The following is a 15649-nucleotide window of genomic DNA, read 5'->3' as shown; positions in this document are numbered from 1 at the left end:
CGGTTTGTTCCTGTCTTCTTCCTAAATCTGTTTGATGAGTGGGTGATTTGTTTGTGCTGTCATTACAAAAACCATATGTTGATGTAGTCTTATGGAGGAGTGTTTTTATTATTTTAAGAGTTCGGCTAAGGATGTTTCCAAAGGAGTCATAATTGCTCTTCTAAGTACAAAGGCTGAACAATGACTGGCTTACAAATAATGCCAAGAATCTGTTCAGCTCAGTCTAATTATTTCAAAGACTAAAATCTGTTTCTCAGAAATGTCTTCTTTCCACAGTCTGAACTTTTTAACATACTAAGAAAGTTCTGTTTACTCAAGTTCTCTATGCGTTTATAGTCCAAGTGCCTGGAACAAGAGAAAGTATCCACTCTTTCGTGTATATGTCAATGTATGCAAAAACTTTAAGGCTGCCGCTGTCTTCATGTGAAGCGTGTTGTGCCACAGTACAACCGAGGACAGATCCTGCAAGGATTTGGGGCATAGGTGGGTTTCTCGGGTGAACAGGCTGAGGGAAGTGTCACACATGGCTGAATCTCCTCATGGGGCGTGCAGGAACCAGATCAGTGCTTTGTTTTGTGTAGGATACTTGTAACCTCCATGAATAAAAGAGCCTGCACAGTTTGAAGCAGATGAGGATTTTCAATTATGGGCCATTTGGCTCCTATCCATTAGGAGAGTAGGACCAAACTCCTGGCTGCCAACCCTGTGAAACGCCTACTTTACAACACTGGGTGAAAATACTTGGCGGTAAGTCGACGTCTGGTGCTTTTTCTCTGCTGACATGAGCTACGACCCCATGCTGACTACTGGTGCTGGGGAGCATTGGTTGTCCTTTCCATGGCCATGGTCAAAACTGGACGGAATTTTTTGGCAGGGGACTGGTGGCTGTACTGGTGCTGGCTGGTCAGCATTCCTGGAAATACTTCTTGAGGCTGTTGGCATCAGAGGTGGGCAAGAGACAGCTGCTGAAGACTAGGGTTTGACGTAAATCAGAGAATCATAGAATCACAGAATAGTGTGGGTCAAAAGGGACCTTCAAAGGTTATCTAGTCCAACTCCCCTGCAATGAGCAGGGACATCTTGAACTAGATCAGGTTGCCCAGAACCACATCCAGCCTGGCCTTGAATGTCTCCAGGTATAGCGCATCTACCACCTCTCTGGGTAACCTTGATATCAATTTACTCCATAACTATGAGACACTCATTGAATCTGGGGGACTACATGCAATATAAGGATGTGTGATGAGCCTAATAGTGGCAAAATTGCTCCCTAAATTGGCTGGTCTCTAAGGGACTTGGTAAATACTATACTTGCAAACTGAGAATTGCTGAAAATGCCTCAGTGCCCAGTAAAAGCTACTGAATAGGGAAGCATATGGTAGAAATTCAACTATTTATTTTATATATAAAGTACTAGATAAGGACTATTATTCAGTGCTGCAGAAGTAATGAAAATGAAAAGAGGAAAACAGCTGTGCAGCTGGCCAAGACCTTGAAAAGGACAGACTCTTCACAATCATTTTCAGAAAAATAGTTTCAAACCTCCCTGCTGCAAAGCCTCCTACACAGCCCTTGCAGAGAGCCGTTGAGAGGGGAACTTTAAACAAAGGAGTGCAATAGCATGGCAACATTTTGTGAGCCGCAATGTGGAAAATAAATGCCACACATTTATAGGTGTATGTCACCAAAGTAAGTTTCAGATGAAGCTGCTTTCTTGTGGCTTGTGATAAGAAATGAATAGAGGGGGGAAAGTAGAAAATACCAATTCTGCAGTGAGAGACAATGTGTCAAACTAAGTGTCACACTAATGGGTTTTGAAAATGAATGCATATATAGAATTTAAATGTTGTATAAACCATGCATATATTATATAAATGCCATTAGGTTATAAATATTACCTGAAATATATGTACGTGCATTTCTACGTTTTGTGTGTCTGTGTATATAAAAAATATATATAATGTAAACTCTATATTATTAGATTATTGGTGAAATAAAATAAAAAATAGACTTAAAAAACTGTTTATTTTTCTCCATAATCCAGTGAGATTATAGGGGAAATTGGCCTTGTGGTTAAAGCCACAGCCTGGGATTTGGGTTCAGGTGTTATTTTGTCTCAGACCTCCTACATCACATCAGGTGGGGGTCTCTACACCTTATCTGCAATATATCTGGCAAAGAATTTAAGAGGATAAACAACTTAAAGACTGAAAACCTCAAATCCATAGTGACCAGGGCTAGCTACATACCTTAGATGAACAAAATAAAAATGGGTATTTTCTGAAGGGGTCCTTTGTGGGATTTCCTGCTCCACGTTTCCTGGCCTGCAGAAATAACTTTTGCGGATCATTGACTTTTGGGATTTCATATGATCGCAGCATGGGGTTTGAAAGGTGGTGCGAATGAAGAGCTCTGTCATTGTTCCTGTCTGAGGAATGGGAATTTGTATTCCAGCTTTGCATTGGTTTTGATCCAGGTTCACTATGGTAGAGTGCAATAGATTTAAAAAATGCGTCAGGCCATGTTGGGGTATTCTCGCACCGCCACCACAGGTCACTGCAGACACCTCACTGGAAACCTCTGTCTTCAGAGGATCAAAGTCACAGGTCTCTGTGCTCCCTGGGAGATGAGGCCAGGAACCTGAGGCCCAGCCTCGCAAGGCTGTGCTTCCAGCAAGGAAGCCAGCTGACGTGGTGCTTTCCCTGAGAACAGCCGCTTGCTCCCAACCCTTTGCTGGAGCTTCCCAGCCCTTCCTCATGCCAGTGCTATAGCTTGTGTCCCGGCGCTGCCGGTGGGTTGCAGAAGGAACTGGAGCTGAAAGCCATTCTGCCCCAAAAAGGGTTGTAGTGCAGGGAAACACATCAAAGAAAGACACAGCCCCGTTCCTGTGTCTTAGGTTTGCAATCTCTCTGATTTTGTTGGGCCCCTCAGATGGTGGCATGAGCAGCCCACGAGCGAGGGCAGACCAACACTGCCTCCACGTGTGGGCTGAAGCCAACCAACACTCACAGCCTGGACTCTTCCAATGTATTCTTCCTGGTTCACAATTCCAAACCAACCCAAATTACTCTTCTGCTTTGGAAATTATACTGAAAAGAATTGCCTTTTCTAGGGTTCAATGAATATTGGATTGCAGGATCTTGTTGAATATACTCAAGTGTTTCCTTTCAGGCTGTACTAGCCAGAAACCAACTGGAGACACTGCTGAGCATTGTTAGTCTAAAGCAGTGGATCACACCTTTGACAATGAAGTTGTATTTGCTGTCGACTATGTTTGTACCATGACCAGTGCGACAGCAGGTATTGCAGCAGCTTTGGTGTAATGCTATCCCTATGTCTGCTACAAGGCACCTCGTGCCCGTTAGTGGAGGCCAGCAGGACGGACAGGACGGTGGCTTCCCAAACCTGACCTGCAGCTAAACCCTAGGGCAAGTTTCTGGTTTAGCTCCTAGACAGAAACCCACCCACTGGTTTTCTTTGGGAAGAACAAGAATTCAAATACTGGTTTGGCCTGGAAATTGTTCAGGCTACCCTGAAGGCAAAGGGAAGGTGATTCTGCCACAAGAAGAAAGTATTTTAATTCACAAATCATTTCCCTGATTTAAAATGTTAATTTTTATCTGACATTTTCCTTACTCCAAACCCACACTGGGTTTCAGTTACATTTCCTTTGACACCAGAAAGCGATCATACTGAAATGCAATAAAAGGAACTAAAAATACTTCTTCCCCCCCCTTTGTGCCTTTCCCTGCCTCCCCAAATGTTAGAGGAGCAAAACCGGATGCTACTGTGGCACGAATTTGGAGGCAGGAGCAAACGGTACAAGATGCCATCAGGGAATCAGTATATTTAGCACAGGAAGGGTATTTCAGAAGAACTTCTTAGCCAGAGCTACATGCAGATGGGTTGTGGCTCTGGAGAAATAGTTGGCAGGTGCTTCTGTGTTAAACTGAGCTCTCTGAACAAGTAGCAGATACAGCCGTCTAACGGGGCTTGCTCTATGCAGCTACATACCTTGCACCAGAGGGATTAAAGCCCCCTGAAATGCACAGGGTAGGTAACGAAGGGAAGGGAAAATGCATACCTGTCATCAGTGGCAGTGTTCCTTGGGCGAAGGCAGGGTTGGGACCTGCCTAGAGACTGAGCCATGGTTTCACAACCTATTTGTAAAGAAGGATAATTCTGAGGTAATCCATATCTGAGATGCTGCCTCATGCCACTAGCAAGTAGATAATGCCCCTCCTCTGTCCATGTAGAGTCTGTTTTGAAGGAAAGGAGAGAAAAGCAAGTTCCTCTTTATCTCGGGAACAGAAAAAAGGCCATTATCCTCCCCAGAGGGAGATGTCTATGTAAGACTTAAAAGGTCTGCTGGTATTCTGATGCTAAATGTTGTTACAGCTTGCACTGTCACTTTCACATGTGCAATGCATCTATGAAATACTGCCAAATCGCCCTGTTAGAGTTTGCCCATGCTTTGCAAAGTTGTATGTGGCTACAGATCATGCAGAACAGAGGAGATTCGGGCTCCTTGCTCCTAACAGGATCCATCCATTGCCCTGTAATGGATTTTTATTAGTTTGTAATGAAGTGTGAGGAATTAATCATAGCTCAATTGCACTTATAAATACATTGCTGTCTTTTAATGTGTGCATGCATGTTTGTCTGGTTTTTATTACCCCACAAATGCAAAGTTAGGTTACAAAGATCAAAGAATTCATATTTGTTCCTCGATGAACAGCGTCGCTGCCTTGACACACAAAGCCAGCCTGGGAATGAGCATAAAGAAGCGAGAAACAGGAGACTTCCCCTCTTGGCAAGAAGGAGAACTGGCAAATTCAAGAGGCCAGAAAATCTAATAAAATACTAATCTCCATTCTCCTTCCTTGTTCTTTACTCCCACACCCCCCTTTCTCAGCCGTGTCCTCTCAGCTGGCTCAGATCTATCCCAGGGGTCTCTATCTATCTGGATACCCCAGTTTACTTTTGGCCTTGACTACTGGGGATGTCAAGTGAGGATAAAATTGTGGGTAGACAAAACATAAGGACGTTTCTACAGTGAAATATGATACATATTAAAATCAACTCATTCATTAGCACTCACATTGTGAACTTATTAAATGCTCTTAGTTAACAGATAAGAGTTCCTAGTTGAATGCCTAGTGCTGCAAACAGCTGCTTTCTGTTTACAAAATAAATTGCATCTTCCACAGAATAAAGAAGAACTGTGATATTAATTATTTCTTTCCAACAATGTCTGTAAAAAACTCCTCCGGTACCTTACACATAGAGTGGTGCCGCAGTCTGCTTTGTATAACTGTGTTCACTAAAGAGCAGTCTTGCACAAACACAGCTTAACATACAGTGTCACGCCTTTTCCCTTCTGCATATTAATTTATGCTGACATCAAAAGAATTTGAATAACATTTCATAAAATCTCCTTAAATTCTGAACTCATCTTGAGATCTCTGTGCAGTGCTGAGGTCTTTACCTAGTGTGAGATTGTGATGAAAGTTGCTCAAGTAACAGCAATATTCAAATAAGGAACGGAAGCACACCATTGAACTTCAGAGGGAAACCAAGGGTCATCCTTTCACTCTTGGGATCATGTGGACACAGGTAAAACACATAAGTAGTTTACATGCAGAGGACTGCTCAAAGCAGGTGGTGGAAGTGAGCATAGTTTGCATAGACTGCAGGTTGTCCATCACAGGTATGTAAATAAAGGTCTGTCGTGGAGAAACTGGAGGGTGTGAACATTTGATCTCAAAAGGTGCCTCCAGTGGCCTGAGATGGCTCTGTAGTCCTCTCTTCTCTCTTTAGCCATCTGGGATATCCAGAACACTTAAGAGACAGACACTCCAGGCACACTGCAAAACCACACACACGTCTGTGAGGTCTTGGCTAGCCCTTTTCTCCAGCACAAATCATTGTATCTGCTTATGTTTCTGTCTCCCAGAAGTCTGTACTCTCTCCCACATGCTCAAGACCCACTTTTTTGAGGGGCCTGTAGCAAGTTGCTCTCCCTTCGGCATTGAGCATCCTGGTGCACCTCTTCCCCCTTTGATGGGCGATATGGATTCCGTCCTCCTCCCCCTCCTTGTTCCCGAATTGGCACAGCTCCCCAGGGCACCGGCCTGCACATGTGCGCACCTTTTCAAATGCTCTCCTGGCCAGCTGCAACCATTACTTAGCAGACCCTCCCTTCTTGTTACTGGTTTTAAATACAGATGTATGCACTAATAAAGGAGGATTTTGAAAACAAATTGCTTCTAATTTACACTGAAAAAACATTATTTAAAGAAATTTTCCATGTAGCTCCACAGAAGGCTACCTAAGGAGGGACCAGTGGTGATGCTCTGTCCCAGTGGTTGCCCGTGAGCACGGCTGCGTAGAACTGCTTGGGAAATCAAGTGCAGGACCCTACAGCTGACTGCTCCCATCAGGCCAAAACACTTTCTGGCCTGGTTTCAGGTTTGCATTTAGAACTGCTTAACCATAGAGAAACATGGTGAATTCTTTAAGAAAGTAGTCAAATCAGAAAGCTAAATTGTTTCTGCTCTTCAGGTGAAAAAAAATAAAACAGGCAGCAAAGTACATTAGAGGAGGAAGAAAGGGGATGTAATGGGAGTGTGATGTGATCCAGGGAGGCAGGTGCATTCAAGGGCTTCAGCTGGGCACCCCCAAAAGGTGTGAGCTGGAATGTGACTCCTCCATTATGGAAACTGGCACCATGTAAATCAGGAGAGAGGCAAACAGCTGTAAACACCTGCACTGAGCTGGAAGATTTCTGCAATTTCTTACTCATTATTATAAAAGATACAGATCTCTCTTTCTAAATATAGAAAAACATACTGTAGAAATTCCTACAAAGCCCTCTCGATTACTTGGGTATAAATAAGGGCAAATTATGTTCCCATTTTTATGGTAAATGCTATTTACTGCATCATACCCTGCAACTAATTTTCATAGTTACACAATAGATCACTGTTGCATCAAGTCAATAGGACTTTGGAAGTGTAAATGAGGAAAGATCTTAATCACGCTGACAAATTAAACAACCACAGGCAATTATTGTGAAATCACAAAAAGTGTATTTATACCACACATAAAATTGAGCTAGTCTGTCTTTCATGATGATAATCAAAGAAAATAAGTGCAAATAGATCCTTTATAAGACAGGGGCAATAATTACTGATTACATTGTAGTTACGCTGTTCATGTCTAAAGTATTAAGTACAATTCTACAAGGTCTTAAGCCATGTTTTATAGCAGCTTTTGATTGATCTTGCTACTGTAAAACATTGTGGTTTCTAAGTTACCAAACAGCACTTTCTTTTTTCTGTTAACTTCCATTTATTTTTATTTGGAAAAGAAACATATTTTCTAGCACTGTGGGCATTATATCAATTTCTTTCATAGTGATCCTAGAGTAACCCCCACACTAATGGCATCTGAATTAAGAACAACAGAGCAAAAGATTTTTCACTCACAACCTCCCAGCAGACAAATAGATCAATAATCCAGAATTATTTGGCTCTTTCGTAATTCCCCATATAAAATAACTACTTTATGCTTGATGTAAGAATAAGATGACTAATCCTGGCTGTTGTGGAAAGCAGCTGTTTGCTAAACCCATCTTCAAGTTACTGCAAATGAAAATGTCATCTGTAAAGGTCTCTGATTTTGTTAGGACAATTCATCACAGTGATTAGGCACCTCCTGAAGCAAGACGTTATCGACTCCTGGTTTGGAAGAGTTAATTCACTGTGCTGCAAACTGATGTGAAATGGAGGAATTGCAGGGGAAGAAAGTTTTAGCTTTGATATGAAAAATTAGCAGAATGAAACTGAGACATCAAAACGACCTTTTTATAGAAAAAACACTATAAAGCTGAAATTCTGTTCTGGTCTCCCTGCTTACTCCCAGCACTCTGGTCAGCAGGAATACTAACTGGTGACCAGTTCTGTGGGTTTCTTGGTCCCTTCTTACAACGGGTAACCTCTGACCAAGCTACTCATGTCCACAGCATCAGCTATGTAAAATGTTACTACAAACACATCATTTGCTTTCACTACAGTGAATCTTCAGCATACATCGTTATACAAAGAATGGTTGTATCTCATAAACTCTGAATTAATAATCAGAACACAGTTTTGACCGGGATAATGCCTAATTAAAAGTGCTGCCACTTTTTCCTGTAGGTAAAAGGGTAAGCACAGCTGCCAGAAAAATTTTTCTGGCAGGTCTGAATTTCCAGAGATTGAAAATCTTGTACTCAGTCTCTCCATATGTATAGCCTTTAAATTGAACTGAAATAGATGGCAGAACCAAAAAGTAAGACTGACACAGTAAATCACAATTATTTATGAGCATTTAGGAATACAGGAAAAATTACTCTTTCTCATTTATTTAAAAATAAATACATTATTTATAGTCTTAATTCTCATGCAGCATAGAATACTTTGGGATTGTCCTGCCAAATTGAAGTAATTGGATTTTACCAATTCTAGGGTCACATTCTGGTATCCCTTGCATGTGTGTATATGCAGTGTCAGATGGATGCAGTACAGATTTTAGATATTAAAACCCTATTTTATTAGTCATCCTACTACATCCAACCAATAGAGAGTTAATCACTGATTTTTCCATGTCTTTCTCTATCTAGTTTTAAATGTTCAAAACAATGATTTATGTTGCCATGTAGGCATCAGTAGCTAAATGTTTGGTAATAATTAGCCTTAATCTTGTATTTTTAAGTTTCAGCTATTTTCTTTTGGTTTATTTTAATGAGTTACACTCTCGTTCCCTTCTTGATGCTGTAGGGCTTCCTCGACTTATATATTTCAATTGTATATCAATCCTGAATATTTAAACCTGTTTTAGAAGAACACACAAGCATCTGGCAAATTTTGGGAATAGGATAACCAGGAAGCACAATAAACACAGTCAATATTCCCTTTCTTACTGATAATTTTAGTCTCTGAAGCTGTAAACACATAACATCAAACCTTGGGATCCAGACCTTAGGGAGCTTACTAATTCCACTCCGCTCCATTGCTCAAGAGATTGTTAATTAGGATAATCAGTTACAGTTTCATCTGTTTGGGTTTTTTACATGTTGCTGTAAATCATAACTTCTAATCTCCCTGCCAGTTTTCTGTTCTTTTGTAAATCCCCTAGTTTTTTGGTTTTTTTTTTTTTTTTTTTGCGCTATTGAGATGAAACTAAGATCAGTATTTCAAGCGTGATTGCAAAAGTCTTGTGAATAGAAGTCAATACACGCTGGTCTTCTATGTCCTACCTCTGTTTAATGAGTTTTTCAAGTATGTTTTCTTCTTTTGAAATAATTACAAAACCAGCTTGGCAAAGAATGCATAACTGAGAATACAAAACTGTATGCAAAACTATTTATCAGTTAAACAAGTAAGTCTGAACTACAGAAAGTTCACAGAAAGACAGCAGGAAGATAGTCAGGCTTAAAAAGACAGCAAAACAACATTTCAACTACAAAAAAAACCCAACCCAAACCTTAGACAGAAATATAATTTGGGATTATGAACATCTACTATAAAAAAGAAAACACCTAAGAATGTGTTAATGCAACAGGAAGAAAACAATAAAGAATTAAAATTCTTGAAATGAAGAAGTTTCAGGGACAACAGAATCCTGAGTCTGGCCTTCGCCTTACAAAGTCTGCTTTTCATCACTTAGCTGAGATAGAATTTACTCTGTTTTAATTAAAGAAGCTATAGGCATTTAGAACCATTTTTAGTTTATGTTTGGCTGAAAGTAACAGTGAGATTTTGAAACATATGAAAGCAAATTAAGGATGTAAGTTTCAGATATTTGCATGACTCCTTTGATTTATGCGAATAAAACCAGCTTCTCCCTCCTCCCCAGTCACCACACTAGGAAGCTACTTACCTTTTAAACTGTTCGTTAATTGTTTTTTTCTTATTTGATTTCACAAAAATAGATGTGGCACAAAAAATTAGCATGACACATGAACAAGAATGCAAGACTATTTTAGTACATGTAGTAGAAAAATAACAGGAAATAATTTTATAGCGGATCCTATAAATGTTTACTATATTTGCAGGCTTGACACCAAACAAAAATGGATAAAATGCAAAAAGAATCTAAATCATTGACTAAGTAATAATGCAAATGCTTGGGTTTTTTAAATTGCTTTCATGCACTGTACTTTATGATGTACTAATACATTAAGCCTGTTGATGATCCTGCTTGAAAGCTTCTGTGCTGCAATGCTTATTTAAATAGCCATTCAGTTGGAAAACAACTACTTTTAGCTCATTCTAGCTTTCTTCCTGTATCTCGCTCTTCCTCTTATGCTTTAAACATGATTTTCTTTAGCCTTTTCTGGTTGCATTTATATTGGAAAAATGTAATAATGTGCCTTTACATCTTCTCCACATGATTTGGTCTGTTTGCTTTGGTTTTCACAAAATAAAATACCTTAGCAGTAGCGCATTTTGTGTTCTCAGTTCTTATTGTGTTGAATTTAAATCTCATGGATGTTGATTCACAGCTTGGAATCTGTATTATGTGCACAATAGCTGACACTGTTTGCCCTAGCAATTATCAGACGATGAATCATCTTTTTCTTTCCTGTGATACCTCGCTTTCTGCACAGCCACATGATCACTAGGCCTGCATGAAAGATGCAACCAGAAATACAACCATTGGTCCATAAAGGCAAGAACATCACTTTCCCCCTTTGGCAACAGCATGGCTTTAGATCAGCTTCAGCAGGCAGCAGCATTCTTCCCCTAATTCCTGATCCCACTGAAGTTAATGGGAAGTGTTTCACTGATTTCAGTACAACCAAATTTGTCTCTGATCAAAACAAAATTAATATGGGGAAAAAATATTTCCAAACAGCTTAAAGATAAACACACAAAACACTACATTGGTTTTGACATATCACTCTGATGCAAAGACAGGTCACTAATAAAACCTCTCAGTACACCTATTTGGAAAAAAACAACGGTACCACCTGAACTGGGAAAGTTCCACCTGCTAAACTCTGATAGAGCAGTGCAAGCAGGATTTACCATTTTATTTCCATTGTAGGGGAACAGGATACTTCCAAAGAACTTGTGTTTGTGCACTGCACTACATGTCATCATGTCAAAATGCACAGTCCGCAAATATTTTTGTTTACAAGCTGCCACATGGAGAAGCCAACTGGCATGTTGTTTAGATACTAATTTCTGATATGTGCTTTGTATACAGAAAAGTCTGATTTATGAAATGCGAGAAACTTGTCATTTTTTTTTCTATACCAAAATAACTGACTGCACAGAAATCATGACTATATCCACAATACATTTCAAAATGTTTAAACTGCTTATTTTTAAAATTGGCTACGATTTTGGAAAAAAATACCTTTTTTTTTTTTTTTTTTTAGTTGAAAAGGGCTCAAACTTATCATTATTATATTTTATACAAAACAATGTTGGATGTGTTACTGACAAAAAAGGGCTGATAACCTAAGTCTGATGCAATAAGATTGTTAAGTGAAATATGATGATGAGGAGACAGAGGAAGGCTAAATGCTACAGCCCTTCAGCCTGGTAACTCAGATACCACATGCACATCTTGTCAACTCAGATGAAGTATTTTAAAACATATTAAATATGGGCTAATATACTGGCTAAAGTTTGTGTAACTTGTCCTCAACTGACCTTGGTGGAGTTGTGCTGATTTACATTAGAAACTCCCAGTAGAGATTTAAAAAAAAAAAAACAAAAACCAAAACCAAAAAACTACCGTTATTCCATATGGAATAACTGTAAACCCTTTAAATAAGACATTTCTTCAGGTTAAAAGTTTCTGTGATAAAGTATCAAAACTTTATTTATTTTCTCCTTGGTTTTGCTTTTCTTTTACCCTTTCCTTTGCTCCTTTCACCCTCAGCCTTCTCTTCCCCTTCCTCCTGTTCTGCCTCAGAAAAAGTAGAAATACAGAAGAACAAATAAGGAGGATAAATAAAGATGAATATTGCAAGAATTTTTCATTTTTTAGTCTCACTGAAGATAAATGAAAATAATAAACCAAGGAAGTTCCATGATAATCTGTTGTTTTTCCACTAAAAATGACAACAGAATAAAAGGTTGATGTAGATGTGGTAAGGTGTAACAATCTAAGATCGTGTCTTACGCATTTTATTTTGTAATTTCTAACAAGTGGCTCAGAACACATGAAGCTCAGAGTAAATTTTATCAACTGAATCTAATGGCTTAGCCTATCTGAAAAGGGAAAATATCTCCTGCCTCAGAAGAAGCACTGAAAAAAAGACTCAGAAGGAAGCAGCCTGGCAGAGCACTGCTACTGGCATTAACCATCAAGGGAAAGGTAGATTCCAATGAGACTTGGTTGACTAATTAGACAAGGGCAGAGTTAAGATTCTGAGAGCTGAGATTGCATATGTTACAAACACCTTTCTTTAAGTGCTGAATAATCTTTAACATTGCCAGTCTTCCTATATGATGCCGTCTTGCTTATTCTTGCAAAATCATGGCTTTTATTGTCATCATTGCCAACAATAGCAGTAAGTATGGTAACAAATTCACTATTTGTTAATCACATTGTAAAATGTATGAAAAAACCCTTATTTTCTTTCCAAGAAGCCACAATTATTACTTAAATTTCATAATTACATAAATTTCATGTAAATCAATGCAGGACAAAAATTACGCCAGATTAAAAGCAGACATTCCATGTAGCCTTAGACTGATACCATCTAACAGCACTATGCAAGCTGACAAAACCTGGGCTTTAGTCCTCTGAGCACTTCGGAAATGATTACTACCATCATTACATATAATACCCAAACATTTCTCTACAGACACAAGACCACTTTTTAACAGACAAAGAAGAATGAAAAATGTCTGTGAAGCCAAACTGGAATATGTAAAACCAACGGCTGTGAAAACTCTAACAGAGCAGTCATTGCATCATGCCAGGAAACACCACTGCCCAAAGACAGTGCCGTTTTTTCCAGGCACAACACAACAGGGCTGAGAACTTCTCTAGTTTTTAAAAATTATTCCAAGTAAAGCAGTTGGTGTACAACCCTTTGTGCCTCACAAGCCTCTTCTGTAAGGATCCTGAGCACTCCTTCTCTTTTTTCTAAGCATTACATCGTTCAGTGTGAGGTTCCTAATGCTTCCTAAATGTATGCGAACATACTGCTCTTTGCAGGTACGGATTCTTAGCTGACGATTTCTGGCAAGTGTTTCTTTTTCTGTGTTTTTCTCACAAGAGAATAACCCATGTTCGGAAGCCTGCTACTTCGCCTGCAAAAATGCTAAGTAACTTTTCTAGCATCCAGTAGGGTATCTCACTGCAGTAAATGTATTATTTTCCCAATAAATTACTCTGGAAGTTATCATTTCTCTCCCTGGATGATATAACTGTTACTGACAGATTATCTGACAGCCAAGATGTCAAAATATTTTTCTTCAGTGTGTTCTTGCAAATGTTAGAACTGACTGTCAGGATTCTGAGCTTGGATGAAGTTTGCTTGATTTCAGAAAAATAACTGATTTTTAAATATTATAGTCAGTTGCTTTGTTATTGAAGAATAAATTGAAATAAAGTGAGGGCATAAACCCACATGAAAACCACACAGACATTATTTGCCTTTTTCTAGACCCAAACACTTTTCATTAAAAAGTAAGATTACTTACGGATAGGACTTAATAACAGCGGGCTGTAGATGGGTCAAGTGGCAATGAAGCATCTGTTATGGACAGATTATGTAACTTCTCCCTCTGCTCGGAAAAAAGGCAGGACATGTTTTGCATCTATTTTAGTGTGACAAGGAGGAAGCCTGGAAAAACTTGTGAGCACACACGTTTCCCCAAAAAGAGTGATAAATTTGAGTTAGAAATCCAAAGGCTGAGTTGACAATGAGAACTGTGCAGTGATTTCCATTAGAAGGCTGTGGAGGAAGGCCAAGAAAGGACAAAAGAACAAGCGCCAACTGAGAACATGAGAACACGTTCAACTGAAAAGTTATTTTTAAAATATTGCTATCTATGTGTAAAAATAAACATGATACCTTTAGGCATCAGTCTGGGATACAAGCTAACTAATTACCTCTACTTCCCCCCCTCCACCATTTCTCATATGTACAGGAAAGAAAGACTCCCCCAATAAGCAGCTGGAGGACTATTCTATCCAAACTTCGTTTAACTGTAAAAGCAGTTGCTCTTGTTTTGTTTAAGGATTGTACCCCAGACTATTGGGCCACTATCACATACAAAATCATATGAAAGCAGAAGCCGGTGTTGACATAATGACTTTGATAAAAGTCTTGCTTGGTGCCAGCCCTTCTTCTCCCTGTTAACTGTTGCAGATAATTTCTCTTTTCCTCAGACATTTTAGACTATGCTATGCCAGCAATACCCAAACTTGCTGCTATGGCAAAACTCATGGCTCAACTTTGTGCTGCGATGACTTCCCTGATACCTTCAGAAGTTTGTCTGCACATGTGCCTCAGATATGATTGGATGAAAACTGCAAATCTGTGCTGTGCAGTGTGATGAGGAAAGTGAGGAAGGGCAAACCCAGAGCAAAATGCTACTGCAAGAACCATTCACACAGGCTATTATTACTCCCCGGCTGTATCTCGGAAGACAGGGCGGCTGGGAGTAGGCCAAATGAAATATTCTGGTAGGTCTCAATCTCCTCCTGAGGAGGGTAATAGATTTTCCTGAAAAGAAGTCATGAAGAAATATAACGGGAAGCCTTTAATGATCTGCTTATGAGATAACACAAAACATTGCTGGGTATCTCTTTACAACTAAATATCTTTTGTAATTGTTGGACTCTGTCCTAATTAGCTTTGATATATCAGAGGACTGCTTTGTGAGCCATTTGGTTAAAACATGTTCTGTCCTATTTCCTTTCAGATGTTCTACGGATAACATTATTAGGCTTACCTTTTTGTTCATTCACTATACTATTTCTATGCTAGTAGAACATACACACATGCTCTTAATTTGATTCAATCTCTGAATAAACTGTCCAACTTTAAAAATCATATCTATCTCATTCTGTTTCAGCACTCATGCATCCACTGATTGCCTGAAACTTGTATCTGGTTCATTAAAGCATCATAGAATAGTTGGAAGGGACCTTAAGATCATCTAGTTCCAACCCCCCTGCCATGGGCAGGGACACCACACACTAAACCATGTCACCCAAGACTGTCCAACCTGGCCTTGAACACTGCAATCGGCGTATTTGAATCTGCATCTCTCTTTTTAACACTTTCCAAGTTCCAGTATTTTACTATAAGTTCTCCAGCTAATTCTATTAATTAACAGATAAACAAACTAATTGATTAATTGATTATATTCTAATCTTTTCAGACTCCATATCTTTACTAGGAAGTCCAAATCACTGATCCTATTTTCATTTTGAACCTCTCGGGTTTTTTGCAAATAATATCAACATCCAAAATGCTCCACATCATACCTTTCAGAAGAAGTTACTTATAGCACCCAACAGTTTAGATGAAGCAAAACTTTGCTGAAATTGAAGGATGCAGTTACCACATACTCAGAATAAAAGTGAGAAGCAGTTGTACTTCTTGGGAGTTAATTAAAGCAAAACC

At 39.2% G+C, this 15649-nt stretch overlaps 1 protein-coding gene across 4 annotated transcripts in view; it reads right to left on the bottom strand.

Annotated features, from left to right (window-relative positions):
* Positions 1-15649, bottom strand: part of FUNDC1 (FUN14 domain containing 1) — a 49666-nt gene that overhangs the window by 21884 nt on the left and 12133 nt on the right. Inside the window, exon 1 of one of the 4 annotated variants that reach the window (XM_030476375.1) lies at positions 4085-4246. The exons of the other annotated variants lie outside the window; for them this stretch is intronic. The gene's annotated coding sequence lies outside the window, so the exon portion shown is untranslated. Of the gene's footprint in view, positions 1-4084; positions 4247-15649 lie in introns of those variants that run through there. 4 annotated transcript variants of the gene reach the window in all.

The sequence above is a fragment of the Strigops habroptila genome, chromosome 2 (assembly GCF_004027225.2).
Source record: "Strigops habroptila isolate Jane chromosome 2, bStrHab1.2.pri, whole genome shotgun sequence".
Lineage (NCBI taxonomy): Eukaryota > Metazoa > Chordata > Aves > Psittaciformes > Psittacidae > Strigops > Strigops habroptila.
This window is presented reverse-complemented; position numbering and strand designations above follow the sequence as displayed.